At 44.7% G+C, this 16,743-nt stretch overlaps 1 protein-coding gene across 1 annotated transcript in view; it reads left to right on the plus strand.

Annotated features, from left to right (window-relative positions):
• myo10 (myosin X) overlaps nucleotides 1–16,743 on the plus strand; it is a 108,896-nt gene that overhangs the window by 13,651 nt on the left and 78,502 nt on the right. The gene's annotated exons all lie outside the window — the stretch shown is intronic.

Consider the following 16,743-nt stretch of genomic DNA (forward strand, 5'->3'; position numbering starts at 1 on the left):
ACACACACACACACAAAGAGCAGAAGAAAGTAGGTCAGGTGGGCTTTAGCGAGGGGAGTTTGGTCATTTCCCCCCTTTATGGGCCCAAGTGGTCTTTGGTGGTGGAAACCAGTCTAAGCCCAGTTAGTTCAGTTTCAGGTCATGATTAATCCTGATCTGCAGAAAGTTCTGGAGTCTCAACAAACTTCAGCTTCTCCTTTCAGAATTCCTCCTTCGTGCGAGTTTGATTTGACTTGTTTGCTTCAGACAGCGGCGGAGACGAATCGCTTTTCATGCATGACTGTGGTGACTAATCAGTCGCAGACGTTTACTTGATCTGAAACTAGTTGCAGTGCATGCAGCATTGCTTTTATACATGCTCACATATGTTCTAAGTCCTTATCACCCTTATTTTTGATATTTCTACCTTTTTAATGAAACGTAGAGAGTCTTCAGTGCATCGTGCAGACAGCCCAGCATTGATCCTCCTTTGACTAATAGCTCTCGGACAGGAAAATAACTTGGCTTTATTTAATAAAGAGCTTGGTTTCCTGTGGTCTGGCTTCATGAAATCTGGAAAGTATAATCTGTGTGGTTACAAGCAGAAGTAGACAATAAATAAAGGCTGGTGATATTCAGAGTTTGTGATGGAATAAACACAGTGATGGCAGTCCAGTCGCTCCATGTTCTCCCACACCCAAATCTAAACAATGATTTCTTGTTTTAAGTCCGATCTCAAGTTTCACTGCAACACATGCACAGGTTTGGAAGTGTCACCCTGAAAAGGTGAACGTGGACGTCCCCATCCCTCCCTTAAAAGAAAAACCAACCAGTCCCAGTCCCATGGTCCCTTTTTAGGTCAGAGAGGGCCCCCAAAAATGCCTGACTAAAAATGTCAGACAAAACCCCATTGCCTTTTTCTGTGGATGTTGCATGTTTGACTCAGTGAGGAGAAAACAAGGAAGCTGCCCAGCAAGCATAACTGAGATTACAGCCTGGCCTTGTGGGATTCACAGTCGCTTTGTTCTGGAAAACCAAAAACAGCTTGAAAGCGCCTCCTCATTCAAAAAAACAAACAAAAAAAGAGCATTTATTTTTACTTTCAGTCATGCAGGGTTAGCTGGCTGCATTCATGCTCTGTATAGCTGCACGCCTCTTTTACTAACTCACCTGTGCGCTGCTTAACACAGTTTAACACAGGACCACAGTTACTGAGGACAAAATAGTTGATGTGAGTCCTTTTCTCTACCTGGATCACCCTGCATAGTTTAGGATCCACGCTGACGGCCTCATGTCCTTCTCTAATCTCGGACACATCTGTGATCTTGGCTAACTGATATGAGAATGAGCCAAAATGGCCGCCGCTCGGATAAAAATATCCCACCTGAAAAGCAGGAAGGCGAGTGACAAAGAGAAGGGTCCAGGCAGGAAAAGCGAGTTAGAATTTCTTCGCTTCAAAGCTGCGTGTTTTCAAAGGGCTTCTTCAAATCTCTTTTGAACGTGTTTTCGCCTCTCGTGCATGCACAGGATAAGTGTGTTTATGTTCTAGATGGGGGGTTAAAAATGTCTCAGAGCTCAAGGTTGTTTTTTTTTTTTTTACCCCTTTGTTGTTTCATGTGGCCGTCTTGAAATGAGAAGCCAAAAGCATCTTCCCGGTCGTCTGTAGCCGGGCCAGCCACCAGGTGCTGGCACTGATGCTGCAGTAAGGAGCCAATTCAAAGAAAATGAAGAGCTCTTTAGCTTAAGAAACAGCAAACGTGCAAAAGGTCACACGTGCAGCTGGCTGGACTGCAGCGAAAACACAAACCTGAAACTGTTCTTGCGCTCCAGTATGTACAGTTTGGACACTTACAGCAGATTTCAGAGGAAGAAGATATTCTCGTTGGCTGAGTTAAACCTCAACGGGTTTCTCGCTCTCCGACGCTGTTAAAGGTCAAATCTACACAAACACCTGTTTTCTTCATGCTCACAACCAAACTCAGCCGCCTCGATCAAATATTCAGGGGGTGTCCATACACTCCTACATTTCCTTTTTTGACCTTACAGACACACACGTGGCATTTTCACATTTGTTTTCTTTGTATGAACTGATTCATTGCAGATTGTTTGATTGCTCTCAGCCTGTAATTCCACTTAGGCTGGTTTGCATCAGGAGTCTGTTCCAATAGTCACATATTCATTCACAAGCTGTTGATTCACTCCCAGTATAATATAAGTCCTCTGTTCTCGGTGACTGAGCTGCTTCCTCACTCGAGGGGCCTGTTGTCCTCTTCTCTTCAGGGGAACGTTAAACTGGTGAAACAGCGACATTGCATTTCACGTCAGTTACTAAACATGTTGTAAGGTACTTAGTCTTTGTTCTCCAGTTTATTCACAGCACTAGATGGTGAACAAGTGGCTGAGTCATGAACATCGGCCTCATTGTCAGTCCACAGAGCTCGAGGTGAATCAAGAGTTAGTTACCCGAGCGGGTCACCAGAACAGCATAATGAGAGCTGCTGAATAGTTGATGAGACACGTTGACTGGAACAGACTCGTCGTCAGCTCTCAGGAGGTGCAGCGAAACAAATGGTCGCTGTCGTCAGGAATTCATAGCGCTCATGAATAAATATTTCAAGGTTGGTTTGTTGACTGAGAGCTAAAGGAGGATGAATGTTTGCTCAGCGGTCGTCGACAGGAGGACGAACCATGTGGAGGGTCTCACTTTTATTAGTTTCTATTATTTGCCCATTATTTTTTATAGTAGTTTTATGGCAATGAATTTTAGAGCGGCTGTCTAGTTGTTATGTACTGATGGTCGTCAGAGCTGTCTTTTAAATGAATGTGATCACACAGTGTGAACTACTGACTGTTATACACATGTGTGAGACTGACAGACTGCTAAGTAAATGGAAAAGAAAAGAAATATTCATTCATTAATTCACATTATAAGAATGAATTACTTGACAAATGTACCTTTGTGTTTATTTTGAGTGGGTAAATGTTTAATGTAAATGTAATTTACAGCTTAATAAGCTTTGTAAACTTATAGATATATGAATTTATTACATTTAAACATTGTAAAAGTACATAAACTTGCAGGTTTCTAGTCATAAAGTCTTTACAGTTTTACATGAGGAGGCTGTTATAGTGTCAGACATGCTGTAGCATGTTTCCAACAGATGAGACAAATAATATTAGTTGCAATTGCTGAGTGAACACAAAAAGATCCATTGAAATGATTCACTTCAAGTTATATAGCTGCCTTTAGAGATGCTCGATCTGATGCAAACAACATGCAGGCGTTCACGGTATTCTTACAGTATGTTTATGCCTCTAACAGCACATGTGACTGTAGAAAACATCACCATCGCAGTCACATGGAGGTAGAAACAACAACAACTCTTAGCTCAGACTGAAGTGTCCCCGGGGAGGCTCTGGGTTTGGTCACATCACAGTCAGAGGCCTCAGGTTCAGACCATCAGAGGCTGTAGGACGGAGAAAACTCACACGCCCCAGTGAGTCAGGCAGGTTTCACCACCAAGTCCTGCAGATTCACCCAGAAAGCCTTCAGTCAGACATGTTCAGACACACAGAAGGCCACGAGCACGGTTGTTGCGTAATTAGATGTATTTAAAAAAAGGCATTAGGTGTTGAGAAGGGGGCTTTTACAAATTCCCCCATTAATGAAGTGATATTTTCGAAACAGTGACAGTCTGTGTGTCTTGTTGCTGTTTCCACCTGGCAAATGATTTGTTGCAGACTATTCTGGATGACTGACAGTTTCATAGATAAATACCACATGTTCAGTCACTGTAATATTTGTTATTGATGCTGCCTTCAGTCTGTTCGTGTGCCGACACGTGGTGGAACCCTCAGACTACCTGATGGACGCCGTCCGCCTGCACGAGTGAGATGGGAAAGTAAAGGTTGCATCATCAGTGTGATGATGACAGCGCTCGGCTGACAGGAGGCTGTTATTAGAGCTGTGACGTGCGCTTCTGGCTAGCTGCTAATGTACTAACACGTCTATGAGAGTCATCTGGACTCAGATGGAACATTTGAATCCAAATCTTTATTTTGCCCGGAGAAATCTTTCTTTCTTTTGCTCTTCTTCCAGCCTTATTTAAGCATTTTGCAGGTTTACAGTTCTATGAACACAAAGCACGAGGCTCTTTTTCTCCATTCAGGCCAGATGAATGTGTCCCACTGGTGACCGACAGCCTAACCTCGTCCTGCTGTCTGAAGTTCTTCCTCCCACATCAGACGTTTCCTTCTTTGTGACACGCAGCAAGACGTGTTGTGAAGTGGTTTTCATGCAGTGATGATGAAAAGGTTTGAACAGCAGTTGGGGACAATGTTACCTGTCAGAAGGTCAGACTTCATACTGTAGACTAGAGGTCAGGACTCCTCAGCTCCTAGTAAAACACTGGTCCACCGTGAAGCAGACATATCTAACGTGAAAACAAATGGTGTGCTTGCAGACATACAGCATCTCCTCTGTAGCAGTGTTTTCTGTCTCTTTTTCAAGGGCTGGGCCTTTTTCTTGTTCTCTCGCAACTCATGAAACTCCGTGTGCTTGTGTTTTCCCCCTGGCGGTTTGACTGTCATCCAACCAGCAGAGGTTCCAAGTCCGTCCCGAGTCAGCTGCAAACTCACATGGATCCACCCTACAGCTGCTCTCCAGATCCACAACTTACATGCCTTTTAATTATCCACAAAGCAGCTGAGGAGGATACTGAGAGCTTCATCTCCCCAAACTTAATGTCTCTGAAGTTTTTGAGAATGTAGCGTGGGAAAAGCGTCCTTCCATTAGTTTAAGGCTTAAAGGGATTCAGAGAATATGTCCGTGTGTGACTGTCCTCAGCTGACTCTTTAACCGACCTGCTCACTTCTATCACCTGCCGGACGCCGGATGCTCCCTGATAACATGATCACCGACAATAGGAGGACGATCTGCCGATGAGCAGCTGCTTCCTGTGGAGCCCCCAGTCAACACCTCTGCCATCGCCCACCCTCCTCTGACACCAGAGTGTGCTGAGTGACGTGACCTTTGACCCCTCCTTACAATTGCTTTGTTAATAATTCAAACCTGCCAGGTGTTGCGTGTTGTGTTTTAACTAACCCTGGTTGGATGGTGCTCAGCGTTCAGCTGGATTTAATTCTACTCTGCATGACAATATATTTCTAAGGGTTATCGTCTTTCTTTCCCGATTCCCTTGCTGTTGCACAGTGTTGACTTTGTGCTTCATGTAGCCGTCAGGCCGCATTAAGCAGCATATATAAAGGATGACATGTAGATGCAGGTAATTTATGCTATGAAATCCAAAAACGGCACCCAACAGCATTGTTTTGGTCCAAAAGCAACAGAGAAAATCAAATAGAAACCATCTGCAAAGCCAACAGAGTCTAAGCAGCTTAGAATCAATAAGAAAAGATGAAAAACTGCCATAAATAGCTGATGTATGATGTGAAACCTGAAAGCACATCAACATACAGTATTTTTGGCAGAAATCAAAGGTCATATGGTAATGACATTTCTCACACACACACAGTTTACATGTTCTTCATGTGCATGTTAACAATAAGGACGAGCAGGACGGCAGCTTTGTCAAACAAATCTACATAACAAACGTACTGAAAACCACACAAATGTTTCTCCAGGCCGGCTGATCTTTTTTTACATTGTGGTAATTTGAGAATGTCCTCACCAGGAAAGTGACAGCACTGGACACTAATGGATCATTAGAGACACATGACAGTCCTGGCTGAGGAGACTGTCCCTGCCTGAACTCCCTCTCACATAAAACCACACACTCGCTTTCTAAACGCTGACCATCTCTAGGCTAAATATATTCCGACCACAGAGCCGCTGAGCTAATGTTGAAGTCATCATCGGTAAAATAAGGCACGGGAGCAAAAAGTAAGCAGAGGGGCGCTGGCTAAGAGTTGATGCTGCGGTCAGAGGAAAGGCTGGAGGTTCTGGTTGAACTTTACAAAACAGATTGAAGATGAACTTTTCCATTTAGAATGGTACAGCTCCTGTGTGTGTGTGTGTGTGTGTGTGTGTTTCCTGTGAAAATATGTAATGGGTTTAGTTGATGCTCAGGAATGATGCTAGACTTTATGAATGAGTGCAGTCATTTCTGTGATTCCTACATGGAGATAAAAGTGTGCTTCTGGAGCATCTCGGCAGCCGACAGACAGCTGACGCAGCCTGTTGGGATCTTCTCCAAACTTCACCCCAGCTCACCTGGGGGGCGTCTTTTTTTAATCAGGCGGTTAAAGGCTGCTGAAGTCATGGATTTCCAAACACTTTGGTGACAAATAGGATAAATATGTCTAAAACCTGTTGTGAGGTGAATCCTTATGATGAAGGTGCAGTTTGGCTCTCTGCTCTGACATCTGCCCCTTATTTCAGGTCTCATTTTTGGTTTTTGAGTTTCCGTTAGCAGTGAAGCTGTTTGCAGGGAATCGGTGCTAAATGCAGTAACTGAAGCCATTAGCAAAATATTCAGTGTTTTGAAAAAGACATTAGGTTTCACTGTAATGTATTATTTTAATTTCACGTTTCCTGTTGAAGTGGGTTAGCTTTCTTGCCTCGGCGACCTGCCGCAGCTGAGTCAATGTAGCTCAAACGAAGCCGTTTTAAGCAGTCGCCCGTCTGCTGCAGGTCTCTGAAGTCTCCCAGATGCACGTCGTCTTTGTACCGCAGATGGTAACAGACGACCATAGTTCACTTTCATCAAGCCGGTGCAGTCAGGATGAGCACTGTAGTCACAGAACATTGATAGAAAATGACTCTAACCTACCAAACACAGACATGAACCCTAGATCCTGGTGGTTAACTTCAACACACCAGGAGGAGCGAGGGGATAGAGGCACTTTACATCTGCATGAAAGTGATTGGACATGGACTCATCAGCTGGCAGCCGAGCAGCTGATGAATGAGCCAATGGGGAAGCAGCTGATGCCGATCAGATAATGCAAGCATGACTTCAGTGAGCCGACTGAGCCGATGCTTTGCATGTAATCCATACTTCTCCTCAACCCTTCCTCAGATTCCTCCTCTCTCCGCTGTAATTCGTACCCTCAGCCCTGTTTGATATTCTAAATCTTGCATTCTTTACATCCAGCTTGAAGTCTTCCTCCTCTCTAAGCTTGTTGCTGTGTTACCACCACCAGCTATTGATCAGTGTGATCAGTGTAATGCCAGTGGCTGGATGTGAAGCACACCTTGGCAGGCGTCCTTGTGCACAAAACAAAACAGGGCTTTGTTGGTAGTAAAACATTACTCCATAGCTCTACCAGTGGTCACAAACTCCACAGAAAACTGACTCCACCCACTGAAGTTCAGTCATTAGAGGCAAAGAAAACTCAGAGTTTATCACTTCAACTGGAATTATATCATAATTAAGAATAATCCAACCATACCACTGACCATGCCTGCTTTAATTACACAGTTCTAGTCTTTGTCTTGTGTGTACAAGGGGAAACTAAAAATACACCATGTTGGCCGTTCTAGAAACAGCCTATGAATGCAGCTTCACTGTTGGATTATTGCAGCCCATGAAAAAACGAATCAAGAACATTATTCAAAACTCCAGTCAGCAACTCCTCAAAGCATCTGATTGGCTTTTGTGAAGCAGTCAGTGTGTGTTCGTGGCCGCTGCTCTACATGTTCATGTGATAGCAATTAGTCACAGATCATCCAGTGTGTGTGTGTGTGCAGAGTTACTGTCTGTTGCCGTGTCTTTGAGTGTGATAATCACAGCCCTCCTTTCTCTATCACCATCATCATCATCATCATCGTCACCAGTGGTCCCAGAAACGGCTTCTGCAGCCAACAGACCTCTGACTTCCTCTCTCCCACAATGCACTGAGTCACTGTGGTCATCCCTATAAACACTGAAAAGCCTTGGAAATGCTGGCAAATGCTTTCGCAGCTTCAAATTCATAATACTTCTCCCTCCGTCCTGAATCAGATTAAAAACACATCACGAAGTCTCAGCATTAGAAATGATCCAACATGGACCTACGGTACGTTTTAATGAAGAAGGGAGGAAAAAAAAAATCACCTTTCTTTGGATTATGAAGAAATGCCTTTAGTATTCAGAGGGAGTCTTCTGTTGGCCGGATGTGGCTGCAGAACTCCTGCACACACATGGTTCCATTTAACCTTGTACAAGCTAACAGCCGTGTTTCACATTCATTTCTCCTTCAGGAAAGCTGGAATTTGGCTTTTCTGTGCGTTGCGTACAAGCCGAGTGGGTGTGATTAGGCTGTGATTGGGCTCTGTTGTTCTGCTGCCACATCAAGGAGCCGCAGACAGGAGGGATAATGGCTTCTGGTGTGTTAAATCTTTTTTTTTCCGTGTCGTTTTGAAGGGTAAATTTGGCCCCTTTGTGATTTTCATGCTCGTGCTGTGCAGCGTTTTCTTTAAGTAACATACGGTATTAATTTGGATGACAGGGATGGTTTGTTTTAGTTTTTATGGGACCACAGATGAGTTGATTTTTGCTCATATTTAAAGGTCAACACCGGTAGCTTTGCACGACTGAGCTAAATATTTGATATATTTTGCTTTACATTTGCTAAAACAAATAATATGCGGTTAGGTTTTCTTTCTTACTGGCCCCAAAACCAACGTGCAGAGGCTCAACCTAATACATCACAGTAAAAAAACACTCACAGGCAATGCAGCTGCTAAGGGAGGGTGCTTTTGAAAACTTCCTGTTTTTGTGTTGAAGGATGCAGTGGTATCTGTCACATCTGTGAATTCCCCCTTTTTACACGGTCTTTGGCTGTTTAGTTATTTCTGCCTGGATTTACGTAGTTTATGAATCCAGTCGTTTCCGGAGACGACTGCCTGAGCTCACCTCACTTGGTGCTGTCCTTGAACGCAGCACCACACAGACACACGGTCTCTTACCACAACTGCAGCTCCACACAGTGATGCAGAAGACATAAAGTTGTCGTTTTATTTTGACAGGAATGGTAAATACAATGTTCGTTCATCAGCTTTCAGTGAAATGGTAACGTGATGCTATGAACAAACAGAGTAGGAGACTAAAAAAGTCACTTGATTAAAGTAATAATGTCAAACAAACTTTACGGAAGATCTAACAAATGGTGGAGGTTTTGTCTGATGTAGTGATTTGATTTAATTTAATTCATCCAAGTGGCACTTCAAACCCATTTAAATGAATTATATTTATATATATTTTCCTTTTTTTAAGTAAAAATATGCTTTGACTCCATATAGCCAGACTTTTTCCAGACAACATACACACACATACATATGATCTAATCCCCCTGTGGTATTTGATGGGTGCTGATTGTGCGCGCGCACACACACACACACACACACACACACACACACACACACACACACACGAGCTTGACTACAGCAGCACCCTGGATTGTTTGACAAAAACCATCAGTCTGAGTTAGTTTGGAAAAAACCTTCTTTACCCTCTGACGAAATTACATGTCATGTATCATGAATTCCAGGCTTGCACAGACATTCTCTCTGCAGGCTAGAATAATATGTGGCACTGCTCACTGAGCTGGGTGGTTAAGTGGTATGTAACATCTAATTAAGGGGTATTAAGGTCTGGAAATTCAATAAGGGGAGCTGAAGTGAATGCAGCAGTTATTATGACAGATGATGTGCATGCATTCCATAGGTACAGCTACCGTCTGGGACGTCCTGTCCTGAAGGGGCGCCAAGTGCTTTTTCATGTAAAGGCAACTGACAGAGTTGTGTGCCCTCCCTGTGACTCCGGCAAAAGTTATTTTAGCTATTTTAATTTAAAGCAAAAACAAATGGTTTCCTAGCTCGGTTTGAGAATGTAGACGGAAGTCCTAAGTGGATTAAAGAAGAGTTCCAAAAAGATAAGTGGAGATAAGAGCTGCTTTTAAAGGCGGTTTGATGGAAGAACATTAAAGCAAGTCACTGTTCAAAGGAATTTGGGTCACATGTGTCCACAATCAGCATGATGAGATATCAACAGAGTGATGTGTTTCCTTTGGGAGACATCAGAACCTACAGCACAGGTAGGAATGGTGGCGCTGCTGTTAACCCTCAGTATTATATGTTATAGTAGTACTAAGTGTGAATGGTGGCCTGCAGTTGTGCACATTACTGTTAGACTGGTATTTGTATGGTTGTGTGTGTGTGTGTGTGTGTGTGTGTGTGTGTGTGTGTGTGTGTGGGAGCAGCCACACTTGCTGTTTTACATATTATCAGTTTTTGCATGTCAGTCTGTGATTTGTAGTGAGTGCACGAGTTTGTGACTCTGTCATGAATGTATTCATGATGTGTGTGTGTGCACGTAGTGTGAGACACTGACGTGTGTGTTTGAGTTTGTATACTCAAGTTTAATCGTATGATTGTGTATTTGTTTTAGTGTGTGAGAGTGAGAGAGAGGAAGAGAGAGTCAATGTGTCTTTCCCAGACCTTTCCTAAAGTCAATAGGACGACCTAATCAGTTCCCACAATCCCCTGCTCACAGTCTGTGTGTGTGTGTGTCCCGTCATCTAAATCTAAATAACCTTTGCCGCTGAGCTCGTGTTGATTGGTTCTCCACAAAGACTTTGTGAGTTGATTGGTGCATGCTGCATGCTGGCAAAGGTTCAAGGTCAATTTGCACTTGTAGACTTCCTCCTGGCTGTGTTTCCCAGACAGCAGCTTCCCACTGAACACTGGTGTGTGCATTGTTTCTATTGTGTTGTCACTCACTGTCATCGCAGGGGACCACGCTGAATACTCTCACTTTTTTTCTTCTGCATTGTGAAGACCCAAATTCTTCTGGTGGTTTTGCAAAGGCTCTTTAACAATGGGATGTAAGATTCGTCCTGCAACAGCTGGAAAATGTGGAGAGCTGAATCTCTAACTCGGTGCAAGTTTTGGAAGCCATAAATTTTCCTGTGGAGGGTAAAAATGACTCTGTCCATCTGTTCTCCATCATATCGCCGAGGAAAACCTTCAGGCAAATAAGCAGTCTGACAAAAAGGTGCTTTTAAAATGAAAGTCCTTAAAGTAAAGGATTCAAAACGATGATCTTTAGATTCCTCCCCCTGCAGTCTGTTTTCTTGCTCTCTATTGGCTGGATGAGAGCCAGACGAATTCAAAACCACACTAATAGTTAACATGAGACGGTTACTCACTTTAACCTCGGTCATAAAAAGCAGTTCCCCCTAAAAGTTAAATATTAATCTGCCCAGTCAGCCGCTGTGTGCTTATCTGCAAAAGGCAAAGCCAAACAAAAGGCCCGATACTGCTGTCTGCGACACACTGTGACTGAAGCCTGCAGGACTGAGAGCGAATCACAAATAAGACGTGATTAAGCCTGTGAGTTTGCTCTCTATCTGGTACAAACACCCCGTTGTCTGGTCAAAGTGTCGGCTCAATGAGCAGCTTTATTGTCTGCATATAGAATCCCACCTGTAGCACAAGAGACGGTTCAGTTTATCAGTCGGAGTCAGTGAACGCCTCTCATGAGAGGAGTGTGTGTGTGTGTTTTTACAGCAATGATAGTTGAATGTTTTTGAAATCATCATGGAGGGTTTTGAAGAGGTTTCAGGGACTCGTGGGTCACGAAACGAAGAGAAACACGGAGCGCACCTGCACTCAAACAGCCGAGATCAAAAACCCGGTTCATAAGCCACCTACCCCCCCTTCAAACATCAGAGAAATGGTGCGTGACGTGCCGCCTCTGATCCGTCGCTCACCTTTTGAAACTGGTGGTTTTGACATTGCAGCATGGCTCTTTGAGGAGGAACAGCTTCTTCTACTGTGATTAACACAACCGCCTCTTCTCCTGATGTCTGCGGTGATGAGCATGTGGGGCTTGTACAAACAAGAAGCAGATAATCAGTTCCACTCGGCTGACGGGGGAAACCTGCTGTCCTGCAGGTGGGGTGAACTTTTACACACGAGGACGTGATAGTTTGAGACTTGAGACAGTTTTATTGAATGAGCAGATACCGTAAACAGCACAGAGACACCTGGAGCTGCTATATATGATACTAGTGTCAATTTCAGTTTCAGCACTGATACACCCTCCACCCTGTTTTGTTAGCATTCAACAAACTGCTTGCCAAAAGCCATGTGTGGCAGACTCTTCATTTGCTCTTCATGCCCATAGCGTTGACTCAAAGTGTCTTTTGTACTCTTTTAAGTCTATTATGAGCTCCGTCATGAGCTTGTCAGTCCAGCACAGTACTGTAGCTGGTGCAGACACTGACTGGGAGCTGCAGCTGTTGCTGATGTGCCTCTTCCTCTGCACAGCTGGTGCAGAAGAGGTTAAAGTTCAGCAGTGGCAGCATGATGTTCACACACTCGGTAGAAAACAACTGGGCCCATGCTGCCTCAGTCATTCCGTAAAGTTTACCTTTCTGTCCTCATCAGCAGCAGTTTGCACGTCTGAGGAATAAATACCGGCTGCAGGAAATGGTGCCAGTTGTTTTCAGGAGCAGCAGTGCATCATGTCTGAGAGAACATACGGGCAGTTGTGTTGAGTCACAGTTTTAGAGCTCATAAGAAGAAGTGTCTTTCCCACTGAAGGCCCCGATAGAGAGGATAGCTGCAGTCAGACACAGGACTCCTGTTGTTCGGGCAGAGGAAGTGGAATGTCTCAAACGAGACAGCTGCTCATTCCCGACCCCGACGGCGTACGAACGCTCTCGGCACCGCACATCCTCATTTTACCAGCCCCCCCATCCCAGCGTCTTGCAGAGAGAGAGCATTAGCCACACATGTCGAGGTTACGGAGGGAAAATACACGCAGGAGAGGGGTCACTGCGGCGGTTCTACTCCCAGAGCTTTAAGGGCAGGAGGGTTGTGTTGGTGTTTTGGTTTCTGGCTGGGGGGGAGGTGTCAGGGCTGAGATAAGGGTCAGAAGGAAGCGTCTCTCTCTCTCTCTCTCTCTCTGAAAGGACACGTGGTTGACTTGAGGGGCAGAACTCTGGACCTGAATGGACTAAAACAACCAAACCTCATTTTAAAGAGTCAACAGCATGATGTTCAAAGGTTCAGAACCAGAGCAGGCTGTCCTATCATCCCATCAACATCTATTCCTTGTCAAAATAGTTCCCAGAACATGACGCCTGCCCTCAGTAAATGATTGCTGACATAACAGAAGAACCCAAACATCAGGTCCAGTGAAAGCCAAGACACACGGGCTCTACATCCAAACATTTCTGCTGATACAGTTGTCTGTTCACGGTGTAATGAAGTACGTCAAATAAATCTGGACTTCAGAATAAAGTGCTTTTTGTAATGAGATGCTTCTCTCCCACTTTGATGATCCATCCTGTTAGTGTTGGTCATACTCTGACACCTCTGACTGCTCTGTGGGATAGTTTACTCAGGTTTAGCTGGAATGAGAGGCTCAGAGGTCTGACTGGTGCAACAGCTGGGCCTTGATCCACAGCTCCTAGTCCCAGTCGAGGCTCTTTAGCGTTCCCCAGCTCACGTGTTGACATTAGCTCGGCCGAGGCCCAGCTTCCTTTCATGTCTCTGCTTTGGTAGGACATCCACATGTTTTCTTGCGTTATCTAAAACTTGTTGGTCTTGTGTCGGGGAGGTGTTTTGACGTCTTGGACCCATGAAAACTGTCCCGTGCAATTCCCAGAGTTCCTAGAATATGGTGGTTTTTATTTGTAGAGGCTTTTGAAAGTCAAGGAAGGAGAGGGAATCTCAAACATCCACAACATGACATCAGATGCCCGACTAGAGGGGATCTTAGACCGAAGGACATAAATAGACCAGGACGTAAAACTGGATTGTTCTACAGCATCCAGGATCCTGGTGGCAGAATGTAGAGGTGCAGCCTCGCTCTGTTTCTCACCTAAGAATCAAACAGATATCCAACTATCATGCCCACATCACACAGTGAAAGAATGTAGGGTTTAAACCCCCATTTGTACACCTCACGGTGTCTCACCCGCCTCTCTTCTCACCCCACAGCCACATCTAACGTGTGTTCCGCGCTATGATTTAATTACTTAGTTTGAAGCATACAGAGGCTTCATGTTTCTAAGCTTTCCTGTTTTAACAGTAATATCCACCTCTTTTTCTTTGGTCTCCCCGAAAGTACAAATGATATCTTTGATGTTTAAATTTCAGGCAATCAGTGGTGATGAATGAGGGAGAGGAGGTGGAGGGGAGGCTTTTGGCTCAGAGCCTCAGTTTGGAAATGGGCTAGTAGCTCTGTGGGTCAGAGTGTGTGAGTGTGTGAAGACGAGGGAGGGAGGGAGGGAGGGAGGGAGGGAGGGAGGGGAGAAGGAGTGGATTAAGGGAGGAGGGAAGGAAAGCACAATAAGATAGTGTGCCACTGTCAGATGCCTCTTTCTCTCCCCTCAGCAGAGAGAGGGCGGGCGGCACACGCTGCCCACAAAGAACATGGATGTGTGTGTGTGTGTGTGTGTGTGTGTGTGTGTGTGTGTGTGTGTGTGTGTGCATGCTGGGGGTCTTTGGTGGTAAAAGAGCCTTGAAAAGTGCTGGTGGGAGGAGGGAGACCCCTCTCTTTCTTTCTCCACCCAAACTTGATCCGTCTGAGCGTCAGATTCCTCTGGTGGTGCACATCAGGAATGTCCATATGGTCTCGGCTGGTAAACAGCACACGCCTTCTCTTTGTGCACGTCACAATGGGACATCTTCCTTTGTTTGGCTCCTTTCTGGAGCATCAAAGAGACGTCAAAGTTTTGTTGTGTGTGTCTCTATCCTACTTGTTCAAGCCATCTATGAATAATTTTATATATCACCTTTAATTAAATGGTGAGGCTTTTGTAAGTAAAACCCATGAAATGACCAAAGCCGACAATATGTTGGTTCCTAAAGCAGATGTGCATCTCTTAAAAACACGTCACAAACATATAGTTGTGTTTGGGGACTATTTTCAGCGGTGGATGAATCCACATGTGATGCTCTAGTGAGTGTTTGGAGCAGCAGGGCAGAAGAATCCTCGGTGTATGTGGACTGGTGGACAGTAGCTTTACAGTAGATGTAATAAACTGAGGCCTTTTTTTTTTTTTCACTAGTGGTGAATCACATATCCACAATATTATCGGCCTAAGCAGAAGCAGCAGAAATGAGTAGTTAATATTAGCAGTGATAGCCATCATAGCTGAACTGGCAAAAGCCTTCAAATCCCTTAACTGCATCCAGAGAAGATTTGAAAAAAAATAAAAGTCACCATGATGGACTAGTGGTGAAGCCTCCTGCACTGTGTGAGCACAACATCCCCGGTTTGATTTTACCCAGAGACCTTTGCTGAATGTCATCCAGTTCTCTCTCTCTCTCTCTCTCTTGTTTCCAGTCTGCCTCCACTGTCTCTGCTAATAACAAGAGTCTAAAGAAAACTGCAGAAAAAACTCCCAGACAAGATGCAGATGATGATGATGATGTGGTATTTGTGCCTTTTGCAAGATCAAGATGTCTTTCATAACTTCAGCACAGTTCAAAAAGTCATTCTCTGACAGACTGTATGTGACACGGTCTGGATCAAAAGATGACTTTGTTTATTTCCTCTGAGCGTCAGGTTCGTCTCTCCAGGAGAGAAGAATCATGCAGCTTCCCTCTTCAGAGAGGACGGTGGAGGGTTTAGAACAACACACGGCTCCCCTCTGATCCACTGCTGACACCGCAGACCTGAGCTTTACCCTGTGTGTGTGTGTGTGTGTGTGTGTGTGTGTCTGTGTGTGTCTGTGTGTGTCTGTGTCTGTGTGTGTGTGTGTGTGTGTCTGTGTGTGTGTGTGTGTGTCTGTGTGTGTCCGTGTGTGTGTCTGTGTGTGTGTCTGTGTGTGTGTGTGTGTGTGTCTGTGTGTGTCTGTGTCTGTGTCTGTGTGTGTGTGTCTGTGTCTGTGTGTGTCTGTGTCTGTGTGTGTGTGTGTGTGTGTGTGTCTGTGTGTGTGTGTGTGTGTGTCTGTGTGTGTCTGTGTGTGTCTGTGTGTGTGTGTGTGTGTGTGTCTGTGTGTGTGTGTGTGTGTCTGTGTGTGTCCGTGTGTGTGTCTGTGTGTGTGTCTGTGTGTGTGTGTGTGTGTCTGTGTCTGTGTGTGTGTCTGTGTGTGTGTGTGTGTGTCTGTGTGTCTGTGTGTGTCTGTGTCTGTGTGTGTGTGTCTGTCTGTGTGTGTGTGTGTGTGTGTGTGTGTGTGTGTGTGTGTGTTACACTCCGTCCATTCATCCACTGACTCTTTCCCTCTCTCTCTGCCTCACTGTCAGAATTAGGGCTTGTAGGTCAAAGGTGGTGTATGTTCCTGCTCCACAGGGAGGAGCGGTGTGTCTCACAAAAGTGCATCGTTTGTTTTTCCCATTAGCATTAGCTCGTCACGCTAATGAACAGCGGCACATGTGGCTATGCGATTAAGAGAAATCCACTTGGAGGGGCCCCTCGCTCCTTCGGCTCAGTCATATTTCAACAAGAGGAGCTCTGCACTGTTTGGTGCTTCTAGTCTGCATTGTCCTTTTAATTCATCCGTTACCGCTGAAAACCATCTAACAAATCTTTAATAATCATAAAACTGGAGGGCTGCTCATGTGCTGTATCACAATCTATGCTGTCAGAAAAAAGCTTTTCTAAATGTGCACTCACTATTTTGGAGCTGTGATCACATCCAAACCCAAAGAATATGAAAAGACCGAGATACAAACCTCCAAACAAACAGCTGAGACTCAGACTTTCTCCCTGAATTCCCCAGATTCTCTCCTAATTCTCCACAAACACAGCAGACCGAGGAAACTAAGTGCAAGGAGACTAGTGATTAAGTATCCAGCTGTTA

The sequence above is a fragment of the Pempheris klunzingeri genome, chromosome 15 (assembly GCF_042242105.1).
Source record: "Pempheris klunzingeri isolate RE-2024b chromosome 15, fPemKlu1.hap1, whole genome shotgun sequence".
NCBI lineage: Eukaryota > Metazoa > Chordata > Actinopteri > Acropomatiformes > Pempheridae > Pempheris > Pempheris klunzingeri.